General features: G+C 37.6%; 1 pseudogene; it reads right to left on the bottom strand.

The window, feature by feature from the left end:
* Positions 1 to 3,289: 3,289 nt before the first annotated feature.
* On the bottom strand, positions 3,290 to 25,027 carry LOC108409275 (uncharacterized; annotated as a pseudogene).
* Between the last annotated feature and the right edge of the window lie 679 nt (positions 25,028 to 25,706).

The raw sequence follows: 25,706 nt of genomic DNA, 5'->3' as shown, positions 1-25,706 counted from the left end.
CCAAGAGCTGGTACTTTGAGAAAATAAAATACATAAACCCATATTATGACTTATTAAGAAAAGGCCAGCTTAGATATCTCCTTCTTCATTCCAATGGCAAGTCCAGGAACCAGCGGGATGAATGCAGCTACAACTGCAACAGCGCCAGGATCTTTGTTGAAGTTTTCTGATGATCATCTTCTGGAATGACTCTTCCAGAGGATGTTGATGTTGGAAGTTCTTCGTATCATATCTTAATTCATTTTCTGGGTAGCCAAATTAGGCTTTGATCCTCTGTATAAACACAAACAAACCCTTTGCCCACACTTTGATATGACCTTTATACCATTGTGAAGAACCTATTGTAGACCACCACACAAGAAATGCTTTTTTTTTAAGAGAGAGAAATATTATCAGAAAAATGTACTTCCATAGCTGATCATCTGACACCCTTTAAAAGATCAAAATTAAGGATATGTAAAGCATGCATTAATCGTTGATTTGCAGTTAATTTTATCCTATCAGGGAGTAATTCCCCCTCTTTTTTTGTTATCATTAATCTACAATTACATGAAGAATATTATGTTTATTAGGCTCTCCCCTACAGCAAGACCCCCCACAAACCCCATTACAGTCACTGTCCATCAGCATAGCAAAATGTTGTAGAATCACTACTTGTCTTCTCTGTGTTGCACAGCCCTCCCCTTTCCCCCATCCCCCACATTATACATGCTAATAATAATACCCCCTTTCTTCCTCCCCACTCCTATCCCTCCCTACCCTCCTATTCTCCCCAGTCTCTTTCCCTTTGGTAACTGTTAGTCCCTTCTTGGGTTCCGTGATTCTGCTGCTGGTTTGTTCCTTCAGTTTTTCCTTTATTCTTATACTCCACAGATGAGTGAAATCATTCGGTATTTGTCTTTCTCCACTTGGCTTATTTCACTGAGCATAGTACCCTCTACCTCCATCCATGTTGTTGCAAATGGTAGGATTTGTTTTCTTCTTATGGCTGAATAATATTCTATTGTGTATATGTACCACATCCTCTCCATCCATTCATCTCCTGATGGATCTCTAGGCCGCTTCCATTTCTTGGTTATTGTAAATAGTGCTGCAATAAACACAGGGGTGCATCCGTCCTCCTCAAATTGGAGCACTGCATTCCCAGGGCAAACTCCCAGAAGTGGAATTCCTCGGTTAAATGTAAGTCTATTTTGAGCATTCTGAGGAACCTCCATACTGCTTTCCACAATGGCCGAACTAATTTACATTCCCAGCAGCAGTGTAGGAGGGTTCCCCCCTCTCTACAACTTCACCAACATTTATTGTTGTTTGTCTTTTGGATGGTAGCCATCTTTACTGGTGTGAGGTGATATCTCATTGTGGTCTTAATTTGCGTTTCTCTGATAACTAGTGACGTGGAGTAGCATCTTCCCATGCATCTGTTGGCCATCTGAATTTCTTCTTTGGAGAAGTGTCTGTTCAGCTCTTCTGCCCATTTTTTAATTGGATTATTTGATTTTTGTTTGTTGAGGTGCTTGAGCTCCTTATATATTCTGGATGTCAAGCCCTTATCGGACCTGTCATTTACAAATACATTATCCCATACTGCAGGGCACCCCCTTGCTCTATTGATGGTGTCCCCCACTGCACAGAAGCTTTTCAGCTTGATATAGTCCCACTTGTTCATTTTTGCTTTTGTTTTCCTTGCTTGGGGAGATATGTTCATGAAGAAGTCGCTCATGTTTATGTCCAAGAGATTTTTGCCTATGTTTTTTTCTAAGAGTTTTATGATTTCATGACTTACATTCAGGTCTTTGATCCATTTCAAATTTACTTTTGTGTATGGGGTTTGACATTGGTCCAGTTTCATTCTCTTACATGTAACTGTCCAGTTTTGCCATTGACTTACTTTTTAATATAAAAATTACTTATACAGGTATCTTAAATTTCCTTGTGGAGAAATGGATTTCAGCTAAGCCTTTGTTAATTTTCTAATTCTCTAGAATAGAAACTAGGGACCATGGCATGTCTTTTGTTTTCTGAAAGGTTTTAAGAAGTCATGTAAATCTTCCCCTTGACCTAACAGCAACCCATCTTTATTCACCCGAGGATCTAGGACATTATGAATCCCTAATGAGGCAAAAGGGGTTAGCTGTGAATGAAAGCTTCAATTTCTAGTTTTTCTCCAGAAGGAACTACCTAACATTCAATAATGAAAGAGATGATATAAAATGTTTCCAGTCACTGCACACACTGCTGTCATATGATCTCTACTACACAATTATGAAAATAAAGAAAAGTAATAAAAGCAGCTCTTATTTAACACACTTTCAATATAGGCAGACACTATTCTAAGGAATATAATGTACAGCTGACCCTTGAACAATACAATTTGAACTATGTGGGTCCACTTAAAGATAGATTTTTTCAATATAATGGAGCTTTTTGGAGATTTGTGATGATTGTAAGAAACATTTTGGTTTCTAGCTTACTTTACTGAAAAATACAGTATGTAATACATATAACATGGCAAAATATATGTTAAATGACCATGACCAGTAGGGCTTCTCATGAACAGTAGGCTATTTGATTAAGTTTTGGGGGGTCAAAAGTTATATGTGGATTTTCAACTGGGTGAGTCAGTGCCCCTCAATCTTACAGTGTTCAAAGATCAACTGCAATTAATCCTCACAATGATGCTACGAAGTAAAAATATTACTAAACTATAATTGAGGAGAGTTAAACATAGTTAAGCAATTTCCCCATAAGAAATGAGTTATAATGGTTAAGGTAGGATTGTTTAATCCTTTCAGACTCTGATTCAGTTGAGGTTAATTTTAGAGAGATTGCAAATATTTTACAAGATTTGAGTGGGATTGAAGAATTTGTGGCATTTTTAACATTAGTCTCCAAGTATGAATAATCAGATGCATAACTTGTTAGGTAAAGAAATTTTTGCTATACATATATATACATACATACATATATGACATTTATATTATGGATCCTTTGATTTCTCACTTTTCTTACCTTCATGGAGTTTTTCACCAAGTGAACCCTGATATCTAATAAATGCTGAAACACAACTCCTCTCAATTCCTAACACTTCTAGGGTTTCTCATCCAAAACAAATGTCCAATAATTTCTGGCTTTAAATAGGGGCCAGTTTATCCATAGTAAGAACCCTGGTAGATTAAGTTGTTATCTTCAAATGCTTTCCCACAGTTTTTATAATCAAGGGATTTTGTTTGAATTTCACTTGTTTGAATTTTCAGATGTCAATTAAATTCTGAGCCTTCCCATGTCTTCATTCACTCCTTTGTCCTGTATGAATTTTTTGATGTTGAGTAAGCTGTGAGCCATGAATAAAGGCTTTTCCACATTGCTTACATTCATAGGGTTTCTCACCAGTATGGATTTTCTGGTGTCGACTAAGTTCTGAGCCACCACCAAAGGCCTTCCCACATTCATTACACTCATAAGGTTTTTCACCTCTATGACTTCTCTCGTGGTAAGTTCTGACCTTCGAATAAAAGCCTTCCCACATTCCTTGCATTTATGGGGTCTCTCACCAGTGTGAAATTTTTGATGTCAAATAAGTTCTGTGTTACAAATAAAAGCCATTCCACAGTCCCTACATTTATAGGGTTTCTCACCAATGTGAGCTCTCTGATGTTGAGTAAGTTCTGAGCCACGATGAAAGGACTTCCCACATTCTTTACATTTATAGGGTTTTTCACCAGTATGAACACTCTGATGTCGAATAAGATGTGAATCAGAGATAAAAGCTTTCCCACATTCCTTACATTTATGAAGTTTCTCAGCAGTATGAATTCTCTGATGTAGACTCAGTTGTGAGGCACAACTATATACCTTCCCACATTCCCTACCTTCATAGTGTCTTTCACCAGTATGAATTATCTGATGCAGACTAAGTTGTGTGTCATAACAAAAGCTTTCCCACATTCCTTACATTTATGGGGTTTCTCCCCAGTATGGATTCTCTGATGTCGAAGGTGTGAGGGACGGGTAAAGGCTTTCTCACATTCTTCATATTCATAGTATTTCTCATCAGTATGAATTCTCTGGTGTAAATTAAGTTGTGAAGTAGATGGAAAGGCCTTCTCACACTCCTTACATTTATAGGGTTTCCCACCTGTATGAATCCTTTGATGCTTACTAAGTTGTGAGCTAGAATGAAAGGCTTTCCCACATTCCTCACATTTATGAGGTTTCTCACTTGTATTAACAGCCTGAGATTTAGTAATTTACGGCACATTTCTTATTTTCATTCTGATGCTTAATCAGGTTTGACCTATTGTTAAAGGCTTTTACACATTCTCCACATTTAGAGTCTTTTTCCTTATGACTTTTTTCATATTCAGTATGGTGTGACTGGTATTTGAAAGCTTCCCTACATTCCTTGCATCCAGCAGATTTTAATCCAGAATGAACTATCTGAGGTACTCTATGAACCGTGCACTGAGGGGAAGTGGACCTTTCTCCAGAGGTTATTACAGCTTGTCTGAAATGTCCCTCCTGTTGTCTTGCCAACTGGCATTTGATTTCTCTGTTATTTCTGACTCTAGTGCACTCGAGATTAAACTTTGTAACTTTTGTTGTCTCTGGTTGCAGTGATTTAGTTTTGTAACTGTCCTCCTTTGGAAATAAATTATTGGTTTCTCTTCTGAACTCCCAATCTGTAAGATAACAAGAAATAAAACGGGGTATTTTCACATTGCAAGTGAAAGTTCAAAGTATAAATGGTGAACTAAAAATAGTAACTTAAACAGCTCTTAACACTGCATTGAAATTTGAAGAAAAAAGGAGGGAAGCGGGTGAAGGAAGTGGTTCTTCACCTCTGGTGAAAATCATAATCAGCTGAGGAACTTGTTAAAAATAGATGTCCAGGAAACACCTATGACCAATGAGAATCTAAAGGAGGAGGATGTTATATCTAACAGCAAGTCCTCTCATCTCTAGATTCAAAATATATCCAGATTTCGTCTATTCGCCCTACTGGTGTCTCTACCACCCTGTGCAAAGACATCCCTCACCAAGATTAATACACTTTCCTAATAGTTCTCCCTACTTTTACTGTTGTCCTCCTAATATCCCATACCCAACAAAGTAGCCAGAGTTTTCCTATTAAAATAAGTTAGATCATGCCATTCTTCTGCCTAAATCCTTCACTGGATTTCCCTTTCATGTAGAGTAAAAGTCAAATCCTTATGTGGTCTGCAAAGCCTTCCCTGAACTTTTCATGCACTACCTCTTTCTCACCTCATTGTCCTTCTCCTCCCTTTAGCTGACTGCTCCAGCTCCTTGACCAACTGGATGTTCTTCAAACTTGCCAAACACACTCCTCCTTCAGAATCTCTGACAGTAAATATCTCCTCTATGATATCAGTATAGATCACTGAATTTCTTCATTCTGATCTCTATTCAAATCCAACTTAAGAGACCACTCTACAAAACAGGACCTTTGTCACTCTATCTTTTTTCAGTGCACTTAAAATCACGTTATTTTATATATTTCCCTAACATTATTATGAAAAATTTCAGACACAGAAAAGTTAAGAGATCTGGATGATGAACTCCCATATTCTCATTAGATTCTCCAATAAGCATTTGGATTTACTTGTCTTATCACATATCTGTCTATATCCGTCCATCAACCCATCTTTCAGACGTCAATGCCCTTCAACTCTAAACTCAGTAGCGTGTATTATGCTTCACTTCTGTAAGCAAATACTTAAAATACATAAAACAGTGTAGGAGGGTTCCACTTTCTCTGCATCCTTGTCAGCATTTGTTGTTGGTCTTTTGGATGTTGACCATCCTAACTGGTGTGAGGTGATATCTCATTGTGGTTTTAATTTGCATTTCCCTGATAATTAGTGATGTGGAGCATCTTTTCATGTGCCTGTTTGACATCTGAATTTCTTTGCAGAAGTGTCTGTTCATATCCCCCACCCATTTTTTAATTGGGTTATTTGCTTTTTGGGTGTTGAGGCATGTGAGTTCTTTATATATTTTGGATATTAACCCCTTGTCTGATATGTCATTTTCAAATATATTCTCCCACACTGTAGCATGGTTTTTGTTCTAGTGATGGTGTTGCTTGCTGTACAGAAGCTTTTTAGTTTGATGTAGTCCCATTTGTTCATTTTTGCTTTTGTTTCCTTTACCTGAGAGGATGTGTTCATGAAAAAGTTGCTCATGTTTATATTCAAGAGAATTTTGCTTTGTTGAAGAGTATGTCATTTCCCCATTGTATATACATGGCTCGTTTATCATATATTAATTGAACATATATGCTTGGGTTTATATCTGGGCTTTCAATTCTGTTTCATTGTTTTATGGGTCTGTTCTTGTGCAAGTACCAAATTATCTTGATTATTGTGGCTTTGTAGTAGATCTTGAAATTGGGGAGTGTAATTCCCCCAGATTTGTTCTTCCTTATCAGGATTGCTTTGGCTATTTGGGGTCTTTTGTGATTCCATATGAATGTTAGAACTATTTGTAGTTGGTTGAAGAGTACTGTTGATATTTTGATAGGGATTGCATTGAATCTGTAAATTGCTTTAGACAGGATGGCCGTTTTGAAAATACTAATTCTTCCAACCCATGAGCATGGGATGTATTTCCATTTATTGGTGTCTTCTTTAATTTCTCTCATGACCGTCCAATTGTTTTCAGGGTATAGATCTTTCACCTCCTTGGTTAGGTTTATTCCTAGGGATTTTAATCTGTTCGGTGTGACTGTGAATGGAATAGTTTTCCTGATTTATCTTTCTGCTAGTTCATCGTTAGCATAGAGGAATGCAACAGATTTCTGTGTACTAATTTTGTATCTTGCAACTTTGCTTAATTGCCCTTAGTTCTAGTAGTTTTGGGATGGATTCTTTAGGGTTTTTATGTACTATATCATGTCATCTGCAAACAGTGAGAGTTTAACTTTTTCCTTAAGAAACTGGATGCATTTTTTTGAGTTGTCTGATTGCTATGGCTAGGATCTCCAGAACTATGGTGATTAAAAGTGGGGAGAATGGGCATCCTTGTCTTGTTCCTGATCTTAAAGGAAAAGCTTTCTGTTTTTCTCTGTTTAGTATAATGTTGGCTGTGGGCTTGTCATATATAGTCTTTATTATGTTGAGGTACTTGCCCTCTATATCCACTTTGTTGAGAGCTTTTATCATGGATGGATGTTAAATTTTGTTGAATGCTTTTTCAGCATCTATGGAGATGATCATGTGGCTTTTGTCCTTATTTTTGTTGATGTGGTGGATGATGTTGATGGATTTTCAAATATTGTACCATCCTTGCATCCCTGGAATAAATCCTTGTTAATCATGATGGATGATCTTTTTTGACATATTTTTGAATCTGGTTTGCTAACATTTTGTTGAGTACTTTTGTGTCTATGTTCATCAGGGATATTGGTCTGTAATTTTTGTGTGTGTGTGGAGTCTGCATGGTTTTGATCTTAGAGTGATGCTGGTCTCATAGAATGAGTTTGAAAGTATTCCCTTCTCTTCTACTTTTTGGAAAACTTTAAGGAGGATGGGTATTAGGTCTTCACTAAATGTTTGATAAAATTCAGCAGTGAAGCCATCTGGTACAGGTGTTTTGTTCTTAGGTAGTTTTTTTTTATTCATTCAATTTCTTTGCTGTTAATTGGTCTGTTCAGACTTTGTTTCTTCCTGGGTTAGGCTTGGGAGGTTGTATTTTCCTAGAAAGTTGTTCATTTTCTTCTAAGTTATATCATTTATTAGCATATAATCTTTCAAAGTATTCTATAATAATTCTTTGTTTCTGTGGTATTAATAGAGATTTTGTTCTCATTTCTGATTCTGTTTGTGTAGACTCTTTTTTTTCCTGAAGTCTGGCTAGGGGTTTATGTATTTTGTTAATGTTCTCAAATAACCAGCTCCTGCTTTCATTGGTTCTTTCTATTGTTTTATTTTTCTCAATTTTATTTGCTCTTGATTTATTCTGCTCTGATATTTATTATGTCTCTCCTTCTACTTTGGGTCTCATTTGTTCTTCTTTTTCTAGTTTCATTAATTGTGAGTTTAGACTGTTCATATGAGATCATTCTTCTTTCTTGTGGCAAGCCTGTATTGCAATATACTTCCCTCTTAGCATGGCCTGTACTGCATCCCACAGATTTTGTGGTGTTCAATTATTGTTGTCATTTATCTCCATATATTGCCTGATCTCTGTTTTTATTTGGTCATTGACCCATTAATAATTTAGGAGCATGTTGATAAGCCTCCATGTGGTTCTGGACGTTTTTGTTTTCTTTGCATAATTTGTTTCTCATCTCATACCTTTGTGGTCTGAAAAGCTGGTTGGTACAATATTAATCCTTCTGAATTTACTAAGGCTCTTTCTGTGGCCTAGTATATGATTTATTTTTGAAAATGTTCCATGTACACTTAAGAATGTGTATCCTGCTGCTTTTGGGTGGAGTACTCTGTAGATGTGTGTTAGGTCCATCTGTTCTAATATATTCTTCAGTGCTCTGTCTCCTTATTTTCTGTCTGGTGGATCTGTCCTTTGGAATGAGTGGTGTGTTAAAATCTCCTAGAATGAATGCATTGCATTCTATTTCCCCCTTTAATTCTGTTAGTATTGTTTCATGTATGTAGGTGTTCCGATGTTGGTTGCATAGATATTTATAATGGTTATATCCTCTTGTTGGACTGACCCCTTTAACATTATGTAGTATCCTTCTTTGTCTTTTGTGACTTTCTTTGTTTTGAAGTCTATGTTGTCTGCTACAAGTACTGCATCTCCTGCTTTTTTCTATTACTTGCATGAAATCTCTTTTTCTATGCCTTCACTTTTAGTCTGTGTATGTCTTTGGGTTTGAAGTGAGTCTATTGTTGGCAGCATATAGACAGCATTTTTTAAATCCATTCTGTAACTCTATGTCTTTTGATTAATGCATTCAGTCCATTTATATTTAGGGTGATTATCAATAGATATATATTTATTGCCATTGCAGGCTTTAGATTTCTGGTTACCACAGATTCAAGGGCAACTTCTTTACTATCTAACAATCTAACTCATTTATTATGTTATTTCAAACACAATCTTAAGGTTTTTTTTCCTCCCTTTTTCTTCCTCCTTTACTCTTCATATATGAGGTTTCTTTTTCTGTACTCTTTGTGTATCCCTTGACTGACACTGGGGGTAGGTCATTTAGTTTCACATTTGCTTACTAATTAATTAGTCTATTTTACTGTGGTTTTATTTTATGTGGTATATTTAGCCTTAGAAACACTTCCATCTATAGTAGTCCCTCTAAAATACACTGTAGAGATTATCTGAGGGAGGTAAATTCTTTTGCTTGTATGGAATTTGTTTAATCCCTGCTTCAAATTTAAATGATAATCTTGCTGGGCAGAGTATTCTTGGTTTGATGCCCTTTTGTATTACTGCATTAAATATATCATGTCACTCCCTTCTGACCTGTAAGGTTTCTGCTGAGAAGTCTGATGACAGCCTCGTGTGTTTTCCTTTTTATGGAATTTTTTTCTCTTTCTGGATGCTTCTAATAGTCTGTCCTTATCCTTGACGTTTGCCATTTTAATTATTACATGTGTTGGTGTTGTCTTCCTTGGGTCCCTTGTGTTTGGAGATCTGTGTATCTCCATGGCCTGACAATCTCCTTCCCCAGATTTGGGATATTTTTAGGATTTAGCTCCTCAAAGTCATTTTCTATCCCTTTTTCTCTCATTTCTTCATCTGGTACTATTATAATGTTAATATTGTTCTGTTTGGATAGATCAGATAGTTCTCACAATATTCTTTAATTTCTGGAGATCCATTTTTCTCCTTGTTACTCAGCTTCTTTGTATTCCTGTTCTCTAATTTTTTTCATTTACTGTCTCCTCTACTTCATCTAATCTGCTTTTAAATGCCTCCATTGTATATTTCACTTCAGATACTGTATTTTCCAAAGTTTCTATCTCTTTCTTGAATTCCTCTCTGAGGTTTTAAATATTTTTCTATAGCTCCATGAGTATGTTTATGATTTCTATTTTGAAATCTCTTTCAGGAAGATTGATAATTTGTTTCACTTGGCCCTCTTTCTGCTGTTTGCATGGTTTTGGTTTGAGCCAGGTTCCCTTAATGTTTCATATTTGTAGGTGGCACTCTCTAGTGCCCAGAAGCTCTACTCTGTGGAGCTGGTCAGCCTCTGGAGTGATGGTGGGATTTGCAGGCAAGCAGTGCTGGTGCCTGCCAGTAGGAAAGAGCTTTCCTGCTTCTCAACTGCAGTGTGTGCCTCCACTGTTAGGGGTAGTGTGCTGAGCACACAAGGAGGAGCCTCTATGCTTTGCCCTTGTAGTTGCTGTAGGCACTGTCACACTCTCGTTGGCATGGTGCAATGGCACGGGAACAGGTTTGTGAGCTGGTGTGGGCTGGGAGGAAGGAGCAGCAGGTTGAATATTGTAGTGGGGGCCCTCATAGCTGCATTGCAAGCCAAGGGGTTGGAGTATCTACAGCTCCTAAAAGTTCCCAACCTACTGGGCTGAGTGTGCTGGGACAATTTTGTCCACCTGTCCTTTCTCCTTAGCAGCAAGCTCTGTGTAATCCTTGCCCCTTTTGTATCCCTCTCACTGTTAGTCTCTCAGTGTACTCACCTTTCTTTAGCCCCAGTGCAGCCAGTTGTGGGTACCTGTTCTCTACAAGCAGCTGGAATCTCAGTCTCTCTGGGTATTCCAACTGTCTTAGCTTTCCAACCTCACTAATCTCCAAAACACCATGTAATGTAGGTTTGTTCTCCCACAGCAGATCTCCAGGGATGGGTGTTCAGCAGTCCTAGGCCTCCACCCTCTCCCCACTCTGTTTCTCTACCTCCACCAGTGAGCTGGGGTGGGGGAAGATCTGGAGTCCCACTGGATCTCGGCTTTGGTATTTTACCCTTTTCCATGAGTTCTGTTCTTTTCCCCAGGTGTAGGCAGTCTGTCACAGCATTCTTTCCTGTTGCTCTTTCTGGATTAGTTGTATTTGCTATATTTTCACAATATATGTGGTTTAGAAGGTTTCTGTCTCATCTCTCATGCCGCCATCTTTAAGCCAATCCATAACTACTATTTTAACATCTCAAATAACCTCCATACAACCAATCCCTATAGTTAATTGTTTTGCCTTACCTATAAGTAGTACTTGCACAGTTGTTCATTTCCACCTTCTTAAAGTATTACTTTCTTTATGACTCTAAGTACCACATCCTTCTGATTTTCTCCTAGCTAAATGCCTATCCTTGCTTGTTTTATTTGGCTGGATCCTCCTCCTCTTCCCAACTAACTGGTAAAGTGCTCCAGGGCTGTCTTTTAATGTCTTTCCTTCTCTAGGTGAAACCTAGATATCACTTCCATGATACCCAATTGTGAGCTTGGCACAGAGTAATATCAAACAAACACTATATTTTCCACACAGCCAAGCAATCAGGTTTGATTATGAGGCTTAAAACTGGCCAGTGGGATGCAAATTGAAATAAGGGAAGGAACATGCTCTGACACTCTCATTCCTCAATTGTGCTCTTTGGGAGGTGACCCCTTTTGCACCATATGGGTGAAGGCCACACTATCTGGAGCCTGAGGATGGGTGGAGCTGATACACCACAGCCCTGGACCCTCCACTTACAAACTCATGTAACATAGTAAAATAAAATTTTATGTGCAAAAGTTACTATTAATCTGGATGTCAATAACATGACAAAATAATAACTCATATCCTGGCTTCTTGGCGACTCAATCCATGAAAGCCATTTCCTCTTCAGAGTGTCTGCACTTGCTGTTCTAACCTGACACTCCCTAACAGTTCTTTGCAGAACCCCTTTCCTCCCTCCTTTCAGGTCCTCTTCTTCAGAAGACAGTCCTCTGCACAATCCTATGTAATTCAGTCATACTTCATCATTCTCTATGTTAAATCCAACTGGATTTCTCTTCAAAACTTATTACTACAATATACAATAAACGCCATGGGCCAGGAACTTTCATATATTTACTTTTGTATCTGTGATCAGAAATTGTGCAATGGTGATCCACACACAACTCTAAATGCAAAAGAGAAGACAGGAGCTTGATTTCAGTGTGGAGAACTTAGTAAACTCAGTTTCCACAAAAACGGTAAAAACTGCAAAACAAACAAAAAAACCCCAAAACTAAAACCATTTCAGAACTTGAGTTTAACCAAAGCCACAAAATGAACTAAAAATTGTCAGACTAAGAGAAAGTACTGAACCTTGTTGAGATAGTAGGACCTGTGATATTCTTTTAATTAAAGTATCATTGATATACAATCTTATGAAGGTTTTACATGAACATTGTTTTCAACATTGACCCATTTTATCAAATCCTCACCCACCCACCCCCATTGCAGTTACTATCAGTGTAGTGAGATGCTACAAGTCCCTGTTTTCCATGCTGTACTGCCTTACCCATAACCTACCTAAATTGTGAATGCTAATTATAGTGACCATTAATCCCCTTCTCCTGCCCTCCCCACCCATTCTCCCCAACCCCTACCCTTTGATAACTGCTAGTCCCTTCCTGGAGACTGAGTCTGCTGCTGTTTTGTTTTTTCAGTTTTGCTTTGTTGTTATACTCCAGAAATGAAATCATTTGGTACTTCTCTTTCTCCACCTGGCTTATTTCATTGAGCATAATACTCTCAAGCTTCATCCATGTTGTTGCAAATGGTAAGATTTGTTTTCCTCTTATGGTTAATATTCCATTGTGTATATGTACATCTTCTTTATCCATTAATCTACTGATGGACACTTAGGTTGCTTCCATATATTGGCTATTGTAAATAGTGCTGTGATAAACATTGGGGGAATAGGTATTTTTGAATCAGTGATCTTGTTTTCTTCAGGTAAACTCCTAGGAGTAGAATTAAGGATCAAATGGTACTTCTATTTTTAATTTTTTGAGGAACCTCCATATTGCTTTCCACAATGGTTGAACTAATTTACATTCCCACTGGCAGTGTAGGAGGGTTCCCCTTTCTCCACATCCTCACCAGCATTTGTTTTGTCTTGTCTTCTGGATGTTGGCCATCCTAACTGGTATGAGGTGGGTGATATCTCATTGTGGTTTTAATTTGCATTTCCCTGATGATTAGCGATGTGGAGCATCTTTTCATATGCCTGGTGGCCATCTGAATTTCTTCTTTGGAGAAGTGTCTGTTCAGGTCTTCTACCCATTTTTTAATTGGGTTATTTGCTTTTTGGGTGTTGATGCATGTGAGTTCTCTATATATCTTGCATGTTAACCCGTTATTGGATATGTCATTTACAAATATATTCTCCCACACTGTAGAATGCCTTTTGGTTCTGCTGGTGGTGCCCTTTGCTGTACAGAAGTCTTTTAGTTTGAGGTAGCCCTGTTTGTTCATTTTTGCTTTTGCTTCCCTTGCCCAAAGAGATGTGTTCAGGAAAAATATTCAAAAGATTTTTACCTATATTTTCTTCTAAGAGTTTTATAGTTTCATGACTTACACTTAGGTCTTTGATCCATTTTGAGTTTACTTTTGCATATGGGGGTTAAACAATAATCCAGTTTCCTTCTCTTACGTGTAGCTGTCGAGTTTTGCCAACACCAGTTGTTGAAGAGGCTTTCATTTCCCCATTGTGTATCCATGGCTCCTTTGTCATATATTAATTGGCCATATATGTGTGGACTTATGTCTGGGCTCTAGTCTGTTCCATTGATCTATGGGTCTGTTCTTGTGCCAGTACCAAATTGTCTTGATTACTGTGGCTTTGTAGTAGATCTTGAAGTTGGGGACCATAATCCCCCAACTTCATTTTTCTTTCTCAGGATTGCTTTTGCTATTTGGGGTTTTTCCTGGTTCCATATAAATTTTAGAATGATTTGCTCTAGTTTGTTGAAGAGTGCTGTTGGTATTTTGATAGGGATTGTATTGAATCTGTAGATTGGTTTAGGCAGGATGGCCATTTTGACAATATTTATTCTTCTTATCCATGAGCATGGGATGTATTTCCATTTATTGGTATCTTCTTTAATTTCTCTCATGCATGTTTTGTAGTTTTCAGGGTATTGGTCTTTCACTTCCTTGGTTAGGTTTATTCCTAGGTATTTTATTCTTTTTGATGCAATTTTAAGTGGAATTGTTTTGCTAATTTCTCTTTCTGCTAGTTCATTGTTAGTACATAGGAATGCAACAGATTCCACTGTATTAATTTTGTATCCTGCAAATTTTCTGAATTCAGTTATTAGTTCAAGTAGTTTTTTGGTGGAGACTTCAGGCTTTTCTATGTACAATATCTTGTTATCTGCAAAAAGTGGCAATTTAACTTCTTCCTCACCAATCTGGGTGCCTTTTATTTATTTGTGTTGTCTGATTGCTGTGGCTGGAAACTCCAGGGCTATGTTGAATAAAAGTGGGGAGAGTGATCATCTTTTTCTTGTTCCTGATTGTACAGGAAAGCTTTCAGCTTTCTGCTGTTAAGCATGATATTGACTGTGGGTTTGTCATATATCGTGATTATATTGAGGAACTTACCCTCTATACCCATTCTATTGAGAGTTTTTATCATAAATGGATGTTGAATTTTGTTGGATGCTTTTTCAGCATCTATTGAGATCAAATAGTTTTTTTGTTGTTATTTTTGTTGATGTGGTGTATGATATTGATGGATATTTTAGTACTGTACCATCTTTGCATCCCTGAAATAAATTCCACTTGTCATAATGGATGATCTCTTTGATGTATTTTTGAATTTGGTTTGCTAATATTTTGTTGAGTATTTTGCATCTATGTTCATCACAGATATTGGTAATTTTCTTATTTTGTGGTGACTTTGCCTTGTTTTGGTAATAGAGTGATGCTGTTCCATAGAATGAGTTTTGAAGTATTCTTTCCTCTTCTACTTTTTGGAAAACTTTAAGGAGGATGGGTATTAGATCTTCTCTAAATGTTTGACAATGTTCAGTGGTGAAGCCATCTGGTCCAGGAGTTTTGTTCTTAGGTAGTTTTTTAATTATACATTCCATTTCATTGCTGGTAATTTGTGTGTTCAGATTTTGCTTCTCCCTGGGTCACTCTTGGAAGGTTGTATTTTTCTAGAAAGATGTCTATTTCTTCTAGGTCGTACACTTTGTTAGTATATAATTTTTCATAGTATTGTCTAAGAATTCTTTGTATTTCTGTGGTGTCCATTATGATTTTACCTTTTTCATTTCTGATTGTTTATGTTTGTACACTCTTTTTCTCTTGGTCAGTCTAGCTAGGGGTTTACCTATTTTGTTTATTCTCTTCAACAACCAGCTCCTGGTTTCACTAATTTTATTTTATTCTTCTCTATTTACTTCTGCTCTGATCTTTATTATGTCCCTCCTTATACTTACTTTGGGCCTCATTTATTCTTTTTCTAGTTTCACTGTGAGTTTAGACTGTGCATTTGGGATTGTGCTTTTCTTGACCTAACCCTGTATTGCAATATACCTTCTTCTTAGAACTGCATTTGCTGCATCCCACAGGTTTTGGGCTGTTGAGGCATTTTAATTTGTCTCCATACATTGCTTGATCTCTGTTTTTATTTGGTCATTGATCCATTGATTATTTAGGAGGATGTTGTTAAGCCTCCATGTGTTTGTGGGCATTTTGGTTTTCTTTGCATAATGTGTTTCTACTTTCATATGTTTGTGGTCTGAGAAGATGGTTGGCACACTTTCAATCCTGAATTTACTGAGGCTCTTTTTATGATCTATTGTAGAAAATATTCCATGTACTTTTGAGAAGAATATATATCTTGTGCTTTTGGTTGGAGTGTTCTGTAGATGTGTGTTAGGTCCATCTGTTCTACTGTGTAGTTCAGTGCCTACCTCTCCTTATTTATTTTCTGTCTGGTTGATTTGTCCTTTGGAGTGAGTGGTGTGTTGAGTCTCCTAAAATGAATGCATTGCATTCCACTTCCCCCTTTAATTCTGTTAATATTTGCTTCACATATTTAGGTGTTTGTATATTGGATGCATAGCTATTTACAATGCTTATATCCTCTTGTTGGTCTGAACTTTTTATCATTATGCAATGTCACTTGTTCTTTGTTTTGAAATGTATTTTGTCTGATATAAGTACTCTACTCCTTTTTTTGCCCTATTATTTGCATGAAGTCTTTTTCCATCCCTTCACTTTTACTCTTTGTATGTCTTTGAGTTTGAATTGAGTCTCTCTTTGGCAGCATATGTATGGGTCTTGTATTTTTAACCATTCTGTAATCTATGTCTTTTGATTAGTGCATTCAGTCCATTTACATTTAGGGTGGTTATCAATAGATATATACTTGCTGCCATTGTAGGCTTTAGACTTGTTGTTACCAAAGGTTTGAGTGCAGCTTCCTTACTATCTACTAGTCTGTCTTAGCTCATTATGCTATTTCAAACACAATCTAAAGGTTCCTTTTTTCCCCCTTCATCTTTTTCCTCCTCCATTCTATATATTACATGTCATATTCTGTATTTACTCTCTGTATCCCTTGACTCTGTGAGTAGTTGATTTAATTTTGCATTTGCTTAGTAATTAATTGGTCTACTTCCTTTACGGTGGTTTTATTTTCTCTGATGATGGCTATTTAGCATTAGGAGCATTTCTGTTTAGATCCATCCCTTCAAGATACACTGTCAAGACAGTTAGTGGGTGGTTAATTCCCTCAAGTTTTGCTTTTCTGGAAATTATTTAATCCCTGCTTCAAATTTAAATGATAACCTTGCTGGGTAGAATACTCTGGGTTGTAGGCCCTTTTGTTTTATTGCATTAAATACATTGTGCCACTCTCTTTATGCTTATAAGGTTTCTGCTGAGAAGTCTGCTGACCGCCTGATGGGCTTTCCTATATAATTGATCTTTTTCCTCTCTCTGGCTGTTTCAATATTCTCTCTTTGCCTTGATCTTTGCCATTTGAATTATTATGTGTCTTGATATCGTCTTCCTAAGGTTCCTTGTGTTGGGAGACCTCTGCATTTTCATGACCTGAGAGACTATTTTCTTTCCCAGATTGGGGAATTCTTCAGCAATTATTTCTTCGAAAAGACTTTCTATCCATTTGTCTCTCTCTTCTTCTTCTGGTACCTCTATGTTGCAAATTTTGTTCCATTTGAATTGGTCACACAGATCTATTATTCTGTCATTCCTAGAGATCCTTTTTACTCTATGCCTCAGCTTCTTTGTTTTTCTGGTCCCTAATTTCTATTTCACTTACCATCTCCTCTATTTCACTTACCATCTCCTCTATTTCATCTAATCTACTTTTAAATCCCTCCATTGTATGTTTCATTTCAGATAGTGTGATTTCAAAGTTTCTATCCCTTTCTTGAAGTCCTCCCTGAGATCTTGAATTTTTTTGTAGCTCCATGAGCATGTTTATAACTTTGAGCTTGAAATCTTTATCAAGAAGACTGGTGATTTAAGTTTCACTAAGTCCTCTTTCTGGCATTTTTTCTTGAATTTTTGTTTGTGTAAAATTCCTGTCTGTTCATTTTTAGTGTTTCTTATGGGATAATAGACTTACATAGGAGGTGCCATCTAGTACCCAGAAGCTCTACTGTATGGAGCTGCTGAGCATCTGCAGGAATGGCTTGGATCACAGGAGAGCAGAACCAGTGCCTGCTGGGAGAAAACAGCTCTTCCCTGCCTTCCTGTCTGTAATGCCTGCCACCACTGCTTGGTCCACTGGGTTAAGTGTGCAGGGAGGAGCATCTGTTCTAAGCCCCTGTAGTTGCCATAGGAGAGTCCACCCTCTGGCTGGCCTGGCATGATGGTAGGGGCAGCAGGGGAGAAGCACTAGTGTCTGCCAGGAGGAAGGAGTGCCAGGCTGTGTACCACAGTGGGTGGCCTTGGGTCTACATTTCCAGTCAGGGAGATGAAGCATTTGGAGATCCTTAGATTTCCCAGCCTCCTGGGCTAAGTGTGCTGGGAGGATTTTGTCTACCTGCCCTTTCTCCTGAGCAGCAAGTTCTGTGTAATCTCTGCCCCTTTAGTGCCCTTCTTGCTCCTGGAAAGTCTTTCAAACTGCCCTTTTTTTTAATCCCAGGGCTGCTGGTTGTGCATACTGTTCTCCACAAGCAGCTGGAATCTTAGTCTCTCAGAGTATTTTGCTTGTCTTTGCTTTCCAACCCCACTAATCTCCAGAGCACCATATAATGTAGATTCGTGCTCTCAATGATCTCCAGGGCTGGGTATTTAGCTGTCCTGGGCTTCTACTCTCTCCCTGCTCCATTTCTTTTCATCCTGCCTGTGGTCTTGGGTGGGAGGGAGGCTTGGGTCCTACCAGATGGCAGCTTTGCTACTTTATCCTTTTCTGTGAAGTCTTTTCCCCAGATGTAGGCAGTCTATTCTGCAGTCTTTGGGTTGTTTTTTCAGGATTAGCTGTATTTGCTGTATTTTCATGTTTTATGTGGATTTGGAAAGAGGTTTCTGCCTCACTTCTCATGCCACCATTTTTTTTCCAACTCTCTGAGCTGTGACATTTTAATGTTAGACTATTCTCCTATTCCCCCTCCCTCCCCAGCTCATTGGTACAGTTACTAAAAGCTAGCAGAATTGCAGCCAATGGAAAGGTCTGATCTCTTTTGGAGTTCTTATAAAAGCACCATCCCCATCCAATATTTTTTTCTGAACATGCAGTTTCCTGGAAAATCTATTAAGAAGATATTTTTGCCATCTTATTTGAATCAGGGATCAAATCAGCTGGAGTAGTGAAGGAATGGGAAGTCCTTCCTCTGAACATTACTGAAAACTAGCAAATTGCTGGCCACACTGCAGCTGCCTAAGATTTCAACTGGGGAAATCTTATGGCCTCAATGAAACTGGAAACTGAAAAGGTCCAACACATTTCTGGGAATGTAAAAGTCTGCATAAACACACGGTTATCCACATGCCCAGGAAAGACCTGAGATAGGAGAAGGCCCAATCATTCACAGTTGCCTAACACTGAGTTCCTGTAAAAACAGAAAGTGCAAGCTAAGGCTGTATATAATCTGCCTAAAGTTTTAAGGCCTACTTTCTCACACAGATCTCCTTGGAAAGGGTAGAAGAAATACAGGCAAAGCATTTAAGGAAATCTTCTAACCAATTATTGGCTTACCAGTGAATTAGAGAGACAGGGCTCTAGGAAGCCAAACTTAAAAATTAAAATTGGAACATAAAAAAAAAAAGACTACTGGAGAATCCGGAGGCTACACACTTCACAGAATAGAGTCTATAGAATTGGTAGAAGAATGTTTTTAAATTAAAGAGCAGCAACAAGAAAACAAAAACAGCACAAAAAAAATCCCAGAAACACAAACTGTGGATGAGACAAATAAGATACTACATTTATATTATTTAAAATGTCCACTTTTCAACAAAAAGTTATGACATACAAATAAAGAGGAAGTATACTACATAAATAGAAGGGGAAAAAACAGCCAAACAAAACAGGGACAAAAACAGGGACAATGTCCTTGAGGTTGTCCAGTTTATGGATTTGAGAGACAAATACTTTAAATAAGCTATCATAAATATATATTAAGTTCAAAGAAAAAAAAGGAACTCATAGCTAAGGAATTAAAGTAAAGAATAATGTCTCACTAAATAAAAAATATCAATAAAAAGATGTAAGTTATAAAAATAAAACTGAATTTTAGTTTAAAAATACAATAACTGAAACAATAAATTCAATCACAGAACTCAGTAGTTGATTTGAGCTCGTAGAAGCATCAGCAAACATGATGATTGGTAAACAGGAAGACTATCTAATCTGTGGTAGAGAAAGAAAAAAGAATGAAAACAAACAAAAACCAGCACCTCAGAGACCTGAGGGATACCATCAAGCATAGAAATATATGCATAAAGGAGTCCCTGGATGAGAAAAGAAAGGGGTAGAAAAACATTTGAAGAAATAATGCCCAAATAGTTCCCAAATTTGATGAAAAACATTAACGTGCACATCTAAGAATGTCAATAAACTCCAAATTAAATAAATATGCCACAAAATTGATCCAAACCTAGACACCTCATAGTCAACTGATGAAAATCAAAGACAAAAATCTTGAAAGTATGAAGAGAAGCAACTTGTCCTACAAGGGATCCTCAATAAGACTGGCAACTGATTTCTCATCAGAAACCATGGAGAACAAAAAATAATGGAATGACATATTTGATGGGGGATGGGAGAGGCTGTCAATCAAGAATTCTATATCCAGCAAATAAAATAAGCTTCTCATTCATAAATAAATGAGAAGCTAAAGTACTCCCAGATTATTTTTAAAACAGAATTTATCACCAGTAGATCTGCCCTATGGGGAGTTGTTTAGGCTGAAATAAAATGACAGAAGAACTTGAATCCACACAGAGTACCAGTAAAGGTAACCAAATAGGTAAATGTAAAATACTATAAAAGTATTTTAGTTTGTTGTTCTTTGTTTCTTCTATCTGACTTAAAAGATAACTACATAAAGCAATAATCATAAAAATGTGTTCATGGTATATTAATTTTCTATTTCTGATTTAATAAATAACTACAAATATAGTGGCTTAAAACACAAATTGATTCTTACAGTTCTGGATGTCAAAAGTCTGACATAGGTTTCAAAGAGGCTGAAATGAATGTTGGTGGCAAGGCTGTGTTCTCTTCTGGAGGCTCTAGGGATGAATATGTTTCCTTGCCTTTTCCAGCTCCTAGAAACTGCCCACATTCCTCAGCTCACCATGGCCCCCTCCTTCCATCGTCAAAACCAGCATATTGCATCTCTCTATGCATTTGTCACACCTCCAACTTTCTCAAGGACCCTTGTGACTGCATTAAGCCCATCTGAATTAATCTACAATAATCTCCTTAATTTAAAGCCAGCTGATTTACAACCTTCATACTTCATTGCCATCTAAGGGAACATATTCTCAGGTTCCAGGGATGAGGATGTAGACACCTTTGGTCTAGTCACTATTCTGCCTACCATTATTGGCCTGTAATACATTAAGGTGTAATTTGTATGTCAACAGCAGTTCAAGGAAGGGAAGAGGAAACAGGAGTATATTAGAGCATAGGTTTCTAATAGGATGAAAGCTAAAACAGTATTTATCCACACTAAATTATTTTAAGTTAAGATGCTAATTGTAATTGCCAGGGCAGCAACTGAGAAAATAACACAAAACTATAGCTTTAAAAAAAAAGAAGAAAACTAAAATGGACTCTAGAAAATATTTATTTATCATAAATTGTAGTAATGGAAGAATAGAAGTACAAAGCACACAAACAAAAAAACATAGAAAACAAATATCACAATGCCAGACATAAATTCTACCCTAAAAGTAATTACATTAAACGAATATATTAAATACTCTGAGCAAATGGCAGAGATGTAGGCAGAATGTATATTTTTTAATGGTCCAAGCATATGCTGTCTACAAGAGACATACTAAATTCAAGGACACAAAAAGTTTAAAAGAGAAGGATGGAAAAACATATATCATGCAAAGAGTAATCAAATTGAGCTTCAATCAGACAAAATAGACATTAAGACAAAAATTGTAACTAGACACAAAGAAGGGCATCTTATATGAGTGTCAAACTATCAGGAAATATTAACAGCTATAGCATATATGCATCTAATAACACAGCCTCAAAATACATGAAGTGAAAACAGAATGGAAGGGAAAAACAGACAATTCAACAAATTGAAGACATCACTGCTTTACTTCCAAACATGGATAAATCAACTAGCCAGAAGATAAACAAGGAAACAGAAAACATAAATAGCCAAAAAAGAAATCATAATCAAAGAAGAATCACAAGAGAAATTGGAATACTTTTGAGTTGGATGAAACACTCAACATATCAAAACTTAAGGTATACAGTTAAAATAGATCTGAAAGGGAAATTTAGCTTAAAATGCCAGCATTTTATAAAAGATCTTAAATCAATAATTTATACAACTAAAGGAACTAGATAAAGAACAAACTAAATTCAAATATGCCAGAAGAAAGGACATAATAAAAATTAGGGAAAAAGAACAAAAAAGAAAAAGCAAAATAGAGAAATATCTTCATAACTATAACTTGTTTCTTTGAAAAGGTCAACAAAACAAACATTTAGCTAGACTGACCAAAAAAAAAAGGATGAAGAAGAATCATACTAATGTACTAATGTCGGGAGTGAAAGGGGACTATCACAACCAATATTACAGAAATGAAAAAGATTTAAAGTACATTCGTTGCCTAAGATTGCTGTGGGCAGTGACTGCTAATGAGCATGGGGTTTCATTTTGGGGTGGTGAAAAAGTTCTAAAGTCAGATTGCTATCATGTTTGCAAATTGTAAATATACTAAAAAGTACTTAACTGTATAGTTTAAGTGGGTGAATTTATGATATGTAAGCTGTCTATCAATAGAACTGTTTTTAAAAGTTCAGGACAAAACTGGGCCCAAAATGCATGGTTGCCTCAGGGGCAGGAGGAAGGCATTTCCTTCCTGAAAATCAGAGGGAAACATGAGGAAGGGATGGCAGGAAGTGATAAATGAAGTAAAAATTTGAGGCCTCATGCTTAAAAATCCTTACTTTCTTCTCTAGATCTCAGACCCTTTTAGGGAGCTGTCCTACCAACATCTCAGAAGTGATTCCTTCTCATAGGCCAGCTAGATGACCACCTGCCATGGCCTTGCCTATACAAATCACAATCACTTACCTCGGTACCATTCTATCACCTCCTTCCTCTGAAGTGTCCAGGGCTCCTTCCCCTGCTCCAATAAGGAGATCACATCTGGCTTAGAATCAGAAAGTCCTGTTCAAGAAAAAATAAAAAGAGACAGTTATGTTGTATGTGTCCTAGAACTAAAGTCAATCCATAGTTAGCAAGCAAGAGGAGTAGGTAGATTAAGGGTCAGAGGAAAGGGTGAAGGTCAGAGGAATGAAAACAATAAAGTTGTCCAATGGAGTAGCCAAACTATTCTCTGGTAAGCAAGAATCATTAATTCAACCAGGTTCTTGAAAAGCACTCACAAGAAATTCAAAACAAATGACATAAAAATTACAGAAGGCCAATTCTGAATTTTGGGTGGCAGATAAATTTACCCAGTGAGATCAGGTTGTTATAACTCTCCAACATTAGATCTCAGTACAAATCCTTCTGAGCAGAGTGCAAGCATTCCCACTCCCTTTGACAGAAATAAATGGCCACATCTTTGAACTTTAAGCTCTGAAATCACAGATAAAATATACTATTTGTAAAATGAATGGGCAAAATATTTACAATGGAATAAAAGAAAAAATAGAAAGCAGTTCTCTAAGGGAATACCACTCCTCTAGCAGTTTCACTAGGGAAAACAGTCTGTGCTGGACCCTTCAATACAGTTCAGTGTGGAAACAAGAGTGATCAGAGCACACATCATTCTTAAACATGCCTCCAACTCCCAAAGTAACTTCTTGGCATTATTCTCTTCCCTTATGCAACCAAGTCTGGGAATTTTTAAAAATCCAGATATTGATGTTTCTCAATGAAAGAAAACTGTACATGCAAGAACACAGCATATTCTATATCCAGCATACAACACTTCTAACTATTGCATTTTCATTCTCCCAGCTTTTCTATCCCTATTGTTTGTATTAAATATCTTTTTCCATCCCTTCATTTTTAGTCTATGTATATCTTTGGGTTTGAAGTGAGTCTCTTGTAAGCAGCATATAGATGGATCTTGCTTTTTTATCCATTCCATTATTCTGTGTCTTTTGATTGGTGCATTCAGTCCATTTACATTTAGGGTGATTATCGATACATATGGACTTATTGCCATTGCAGGCTTTGGATGTGTGGTTACCAAAGGTTCAAGGGTATCTTCTTTACTATCAAACCATCTAACTTAACTCACTTATTAAGCTATTATAAACATAGTGTGATGATTCTTTATTTCTCTCTCTTCTTATTCTTCCTCCTCCATTCTTTATATGTTATGTGTTTTATTCTGTACTCTTTTGTGTTTCCGTTGACTGTTTTTGTGAATAGATGATTTTATTTTTTGCCTTTAGTTAGTATTTAGTTGGTCTGCTTTTTTGCTATGATTTTATTTTCTCTGGTGACATCTATTTAACCTTAGGAGTGCTTCCACCTAGAGCAGTTCCTTTAAAATACCCTGTACAGGTGGTTTGTGGGAAGCAAATTCCCTCAACTTTTGCTTGTCTGGAAATTGTTTAACCCTCCTTCAAACTTAAACAGTATTCATACTTCAAGGCCCATCTGTTTCATTGCATTCAATATATCATGACATTCTCTTCTGGTCTGTAAGTTTTCTGTTGAGAAGTCTGATGATAGCCTGATGGGTTTTCCTTTGTAGGTAATCTTTCTTCTCTCTCTGGCTGCCTTTAATACTCTTTCCTTTTATCTTTGAAATTTTAATTATTATATGTCTTGGTGTTGTCCTTCTTGGGTCCCTTGTGTTGGGAGATCTGTGGGCTTCCATGGTCTGAGAGACTATTTCCTTCCCTAGCGTGGGGAAGTTTTCAGCAATTATTTCTTCAGACACTCTCTATCCTTTTTCCTCTCTTCTTCTTCTGGTACCCCTATAATGTGAATATTGTTCTGTTTGGATTGGTCACACAGTTCTCTTAATATTCTTTCATTCCTAGATATCCTTTTATCTCTCTCTGCCTCAAATTCTCTGTATTCCTGTTCTCTGATTTCTATTCCATTAACAGTCTCTTGTACCTCATCTAGTCTGCTCTTAAGCCCTTCTATCAATTGTTTCATTTGTTATCTCCCCCCAGACTTTATCCCTTAGCTCTTGCATATTTCTCTGCAGGTCCACCAGCATGGTTATGACTTATTTTGAATTCTTTTTCAGGAAGACTGGTTATATCTATCTCACCAGGCCCTCTCTCTGGGGTTGTCTGAGTGATTTCTGACCAGACCAGATTCTTCTGCCTTTTCATAGTGATAGTAGTGGTCACAGGCAGGTGGCATGTGTGTCAGCTGGGAGAACAAAGTCTGTTCCTGCTTGTTGATAGCATTGCCCTCTCTGCTACCTGTGCCATCTGCCCGCACACTGGGAGCAGCCTCTGGGATAATCTCCTGAGCTTCCATAGGCAGGGCCACCATCAGGCTAGCCTAGACCACTATGGGCGTTCACAGTCACACTGGGTGTGTTCTCCTGTGAGAACAGCACCCATTCATGCCTTCTGGACCTTGTTCCGGCTTCTGTTGCCTGTGCCAGATACCCACACACCAGGAGGCAGTCTCTGAGATAATCTTCTGAGCTTCTGTGGGTGAGGCCACCCCAGGCTAGCCTAGAGTGCTGCAGTGGTCAGAGCCATGCCGGGTGTGTTCTGCTGTGAGAAGAGCACCCCTTTATGCCTTCCAGACCTTGCTCCGGCTTCCGATGCCTGTCCTGGTTAGCTGCATGCTGGGAGGAGACTGTGTGGTTGCTGTGGGTGGGGCTGCTCTCCAGCTGCTCTGAGCTGTGGCAGGTCAGCCAGTCTGCTTGCAGTGCTGGCCAGGGGGAACGAATGGCAGGCTGTTTATCACTGTGAGGGGCTTCAGGACTGCTTTACCCCCAGGGAATTAGGGGGCCTGAAGTTCCTCAAGATTCTCAGCTTGCTAGTCTGAGTGTGGTGGAATGATTTTGTTCAGCTGTTGAGCCCTTGTCCCTATAAGACTTTTAAAAAGTGCCTGCTTTTTGCTTATCCCAAGGAAGCTGGCTGTGGGGACCCTACC

Source organism: Manis javanica, chromosome 17, assembly GCF_040802235.1.
Source record: "Manis javanica isolate MJ-LG chromosome 17, MJ_LKY, whole genome shotgun sequence".
In the NCBI taxonomy this organism is placed as follows: domain Eukaryota; kingdom Metazoa; phylum Chordata; class Mammalia; order Pholidota; family Manidae; genus Manis; species Manis javanica.
This window is presented reverse-complemented; position numbering and strand designations above follow the sequence as displayed.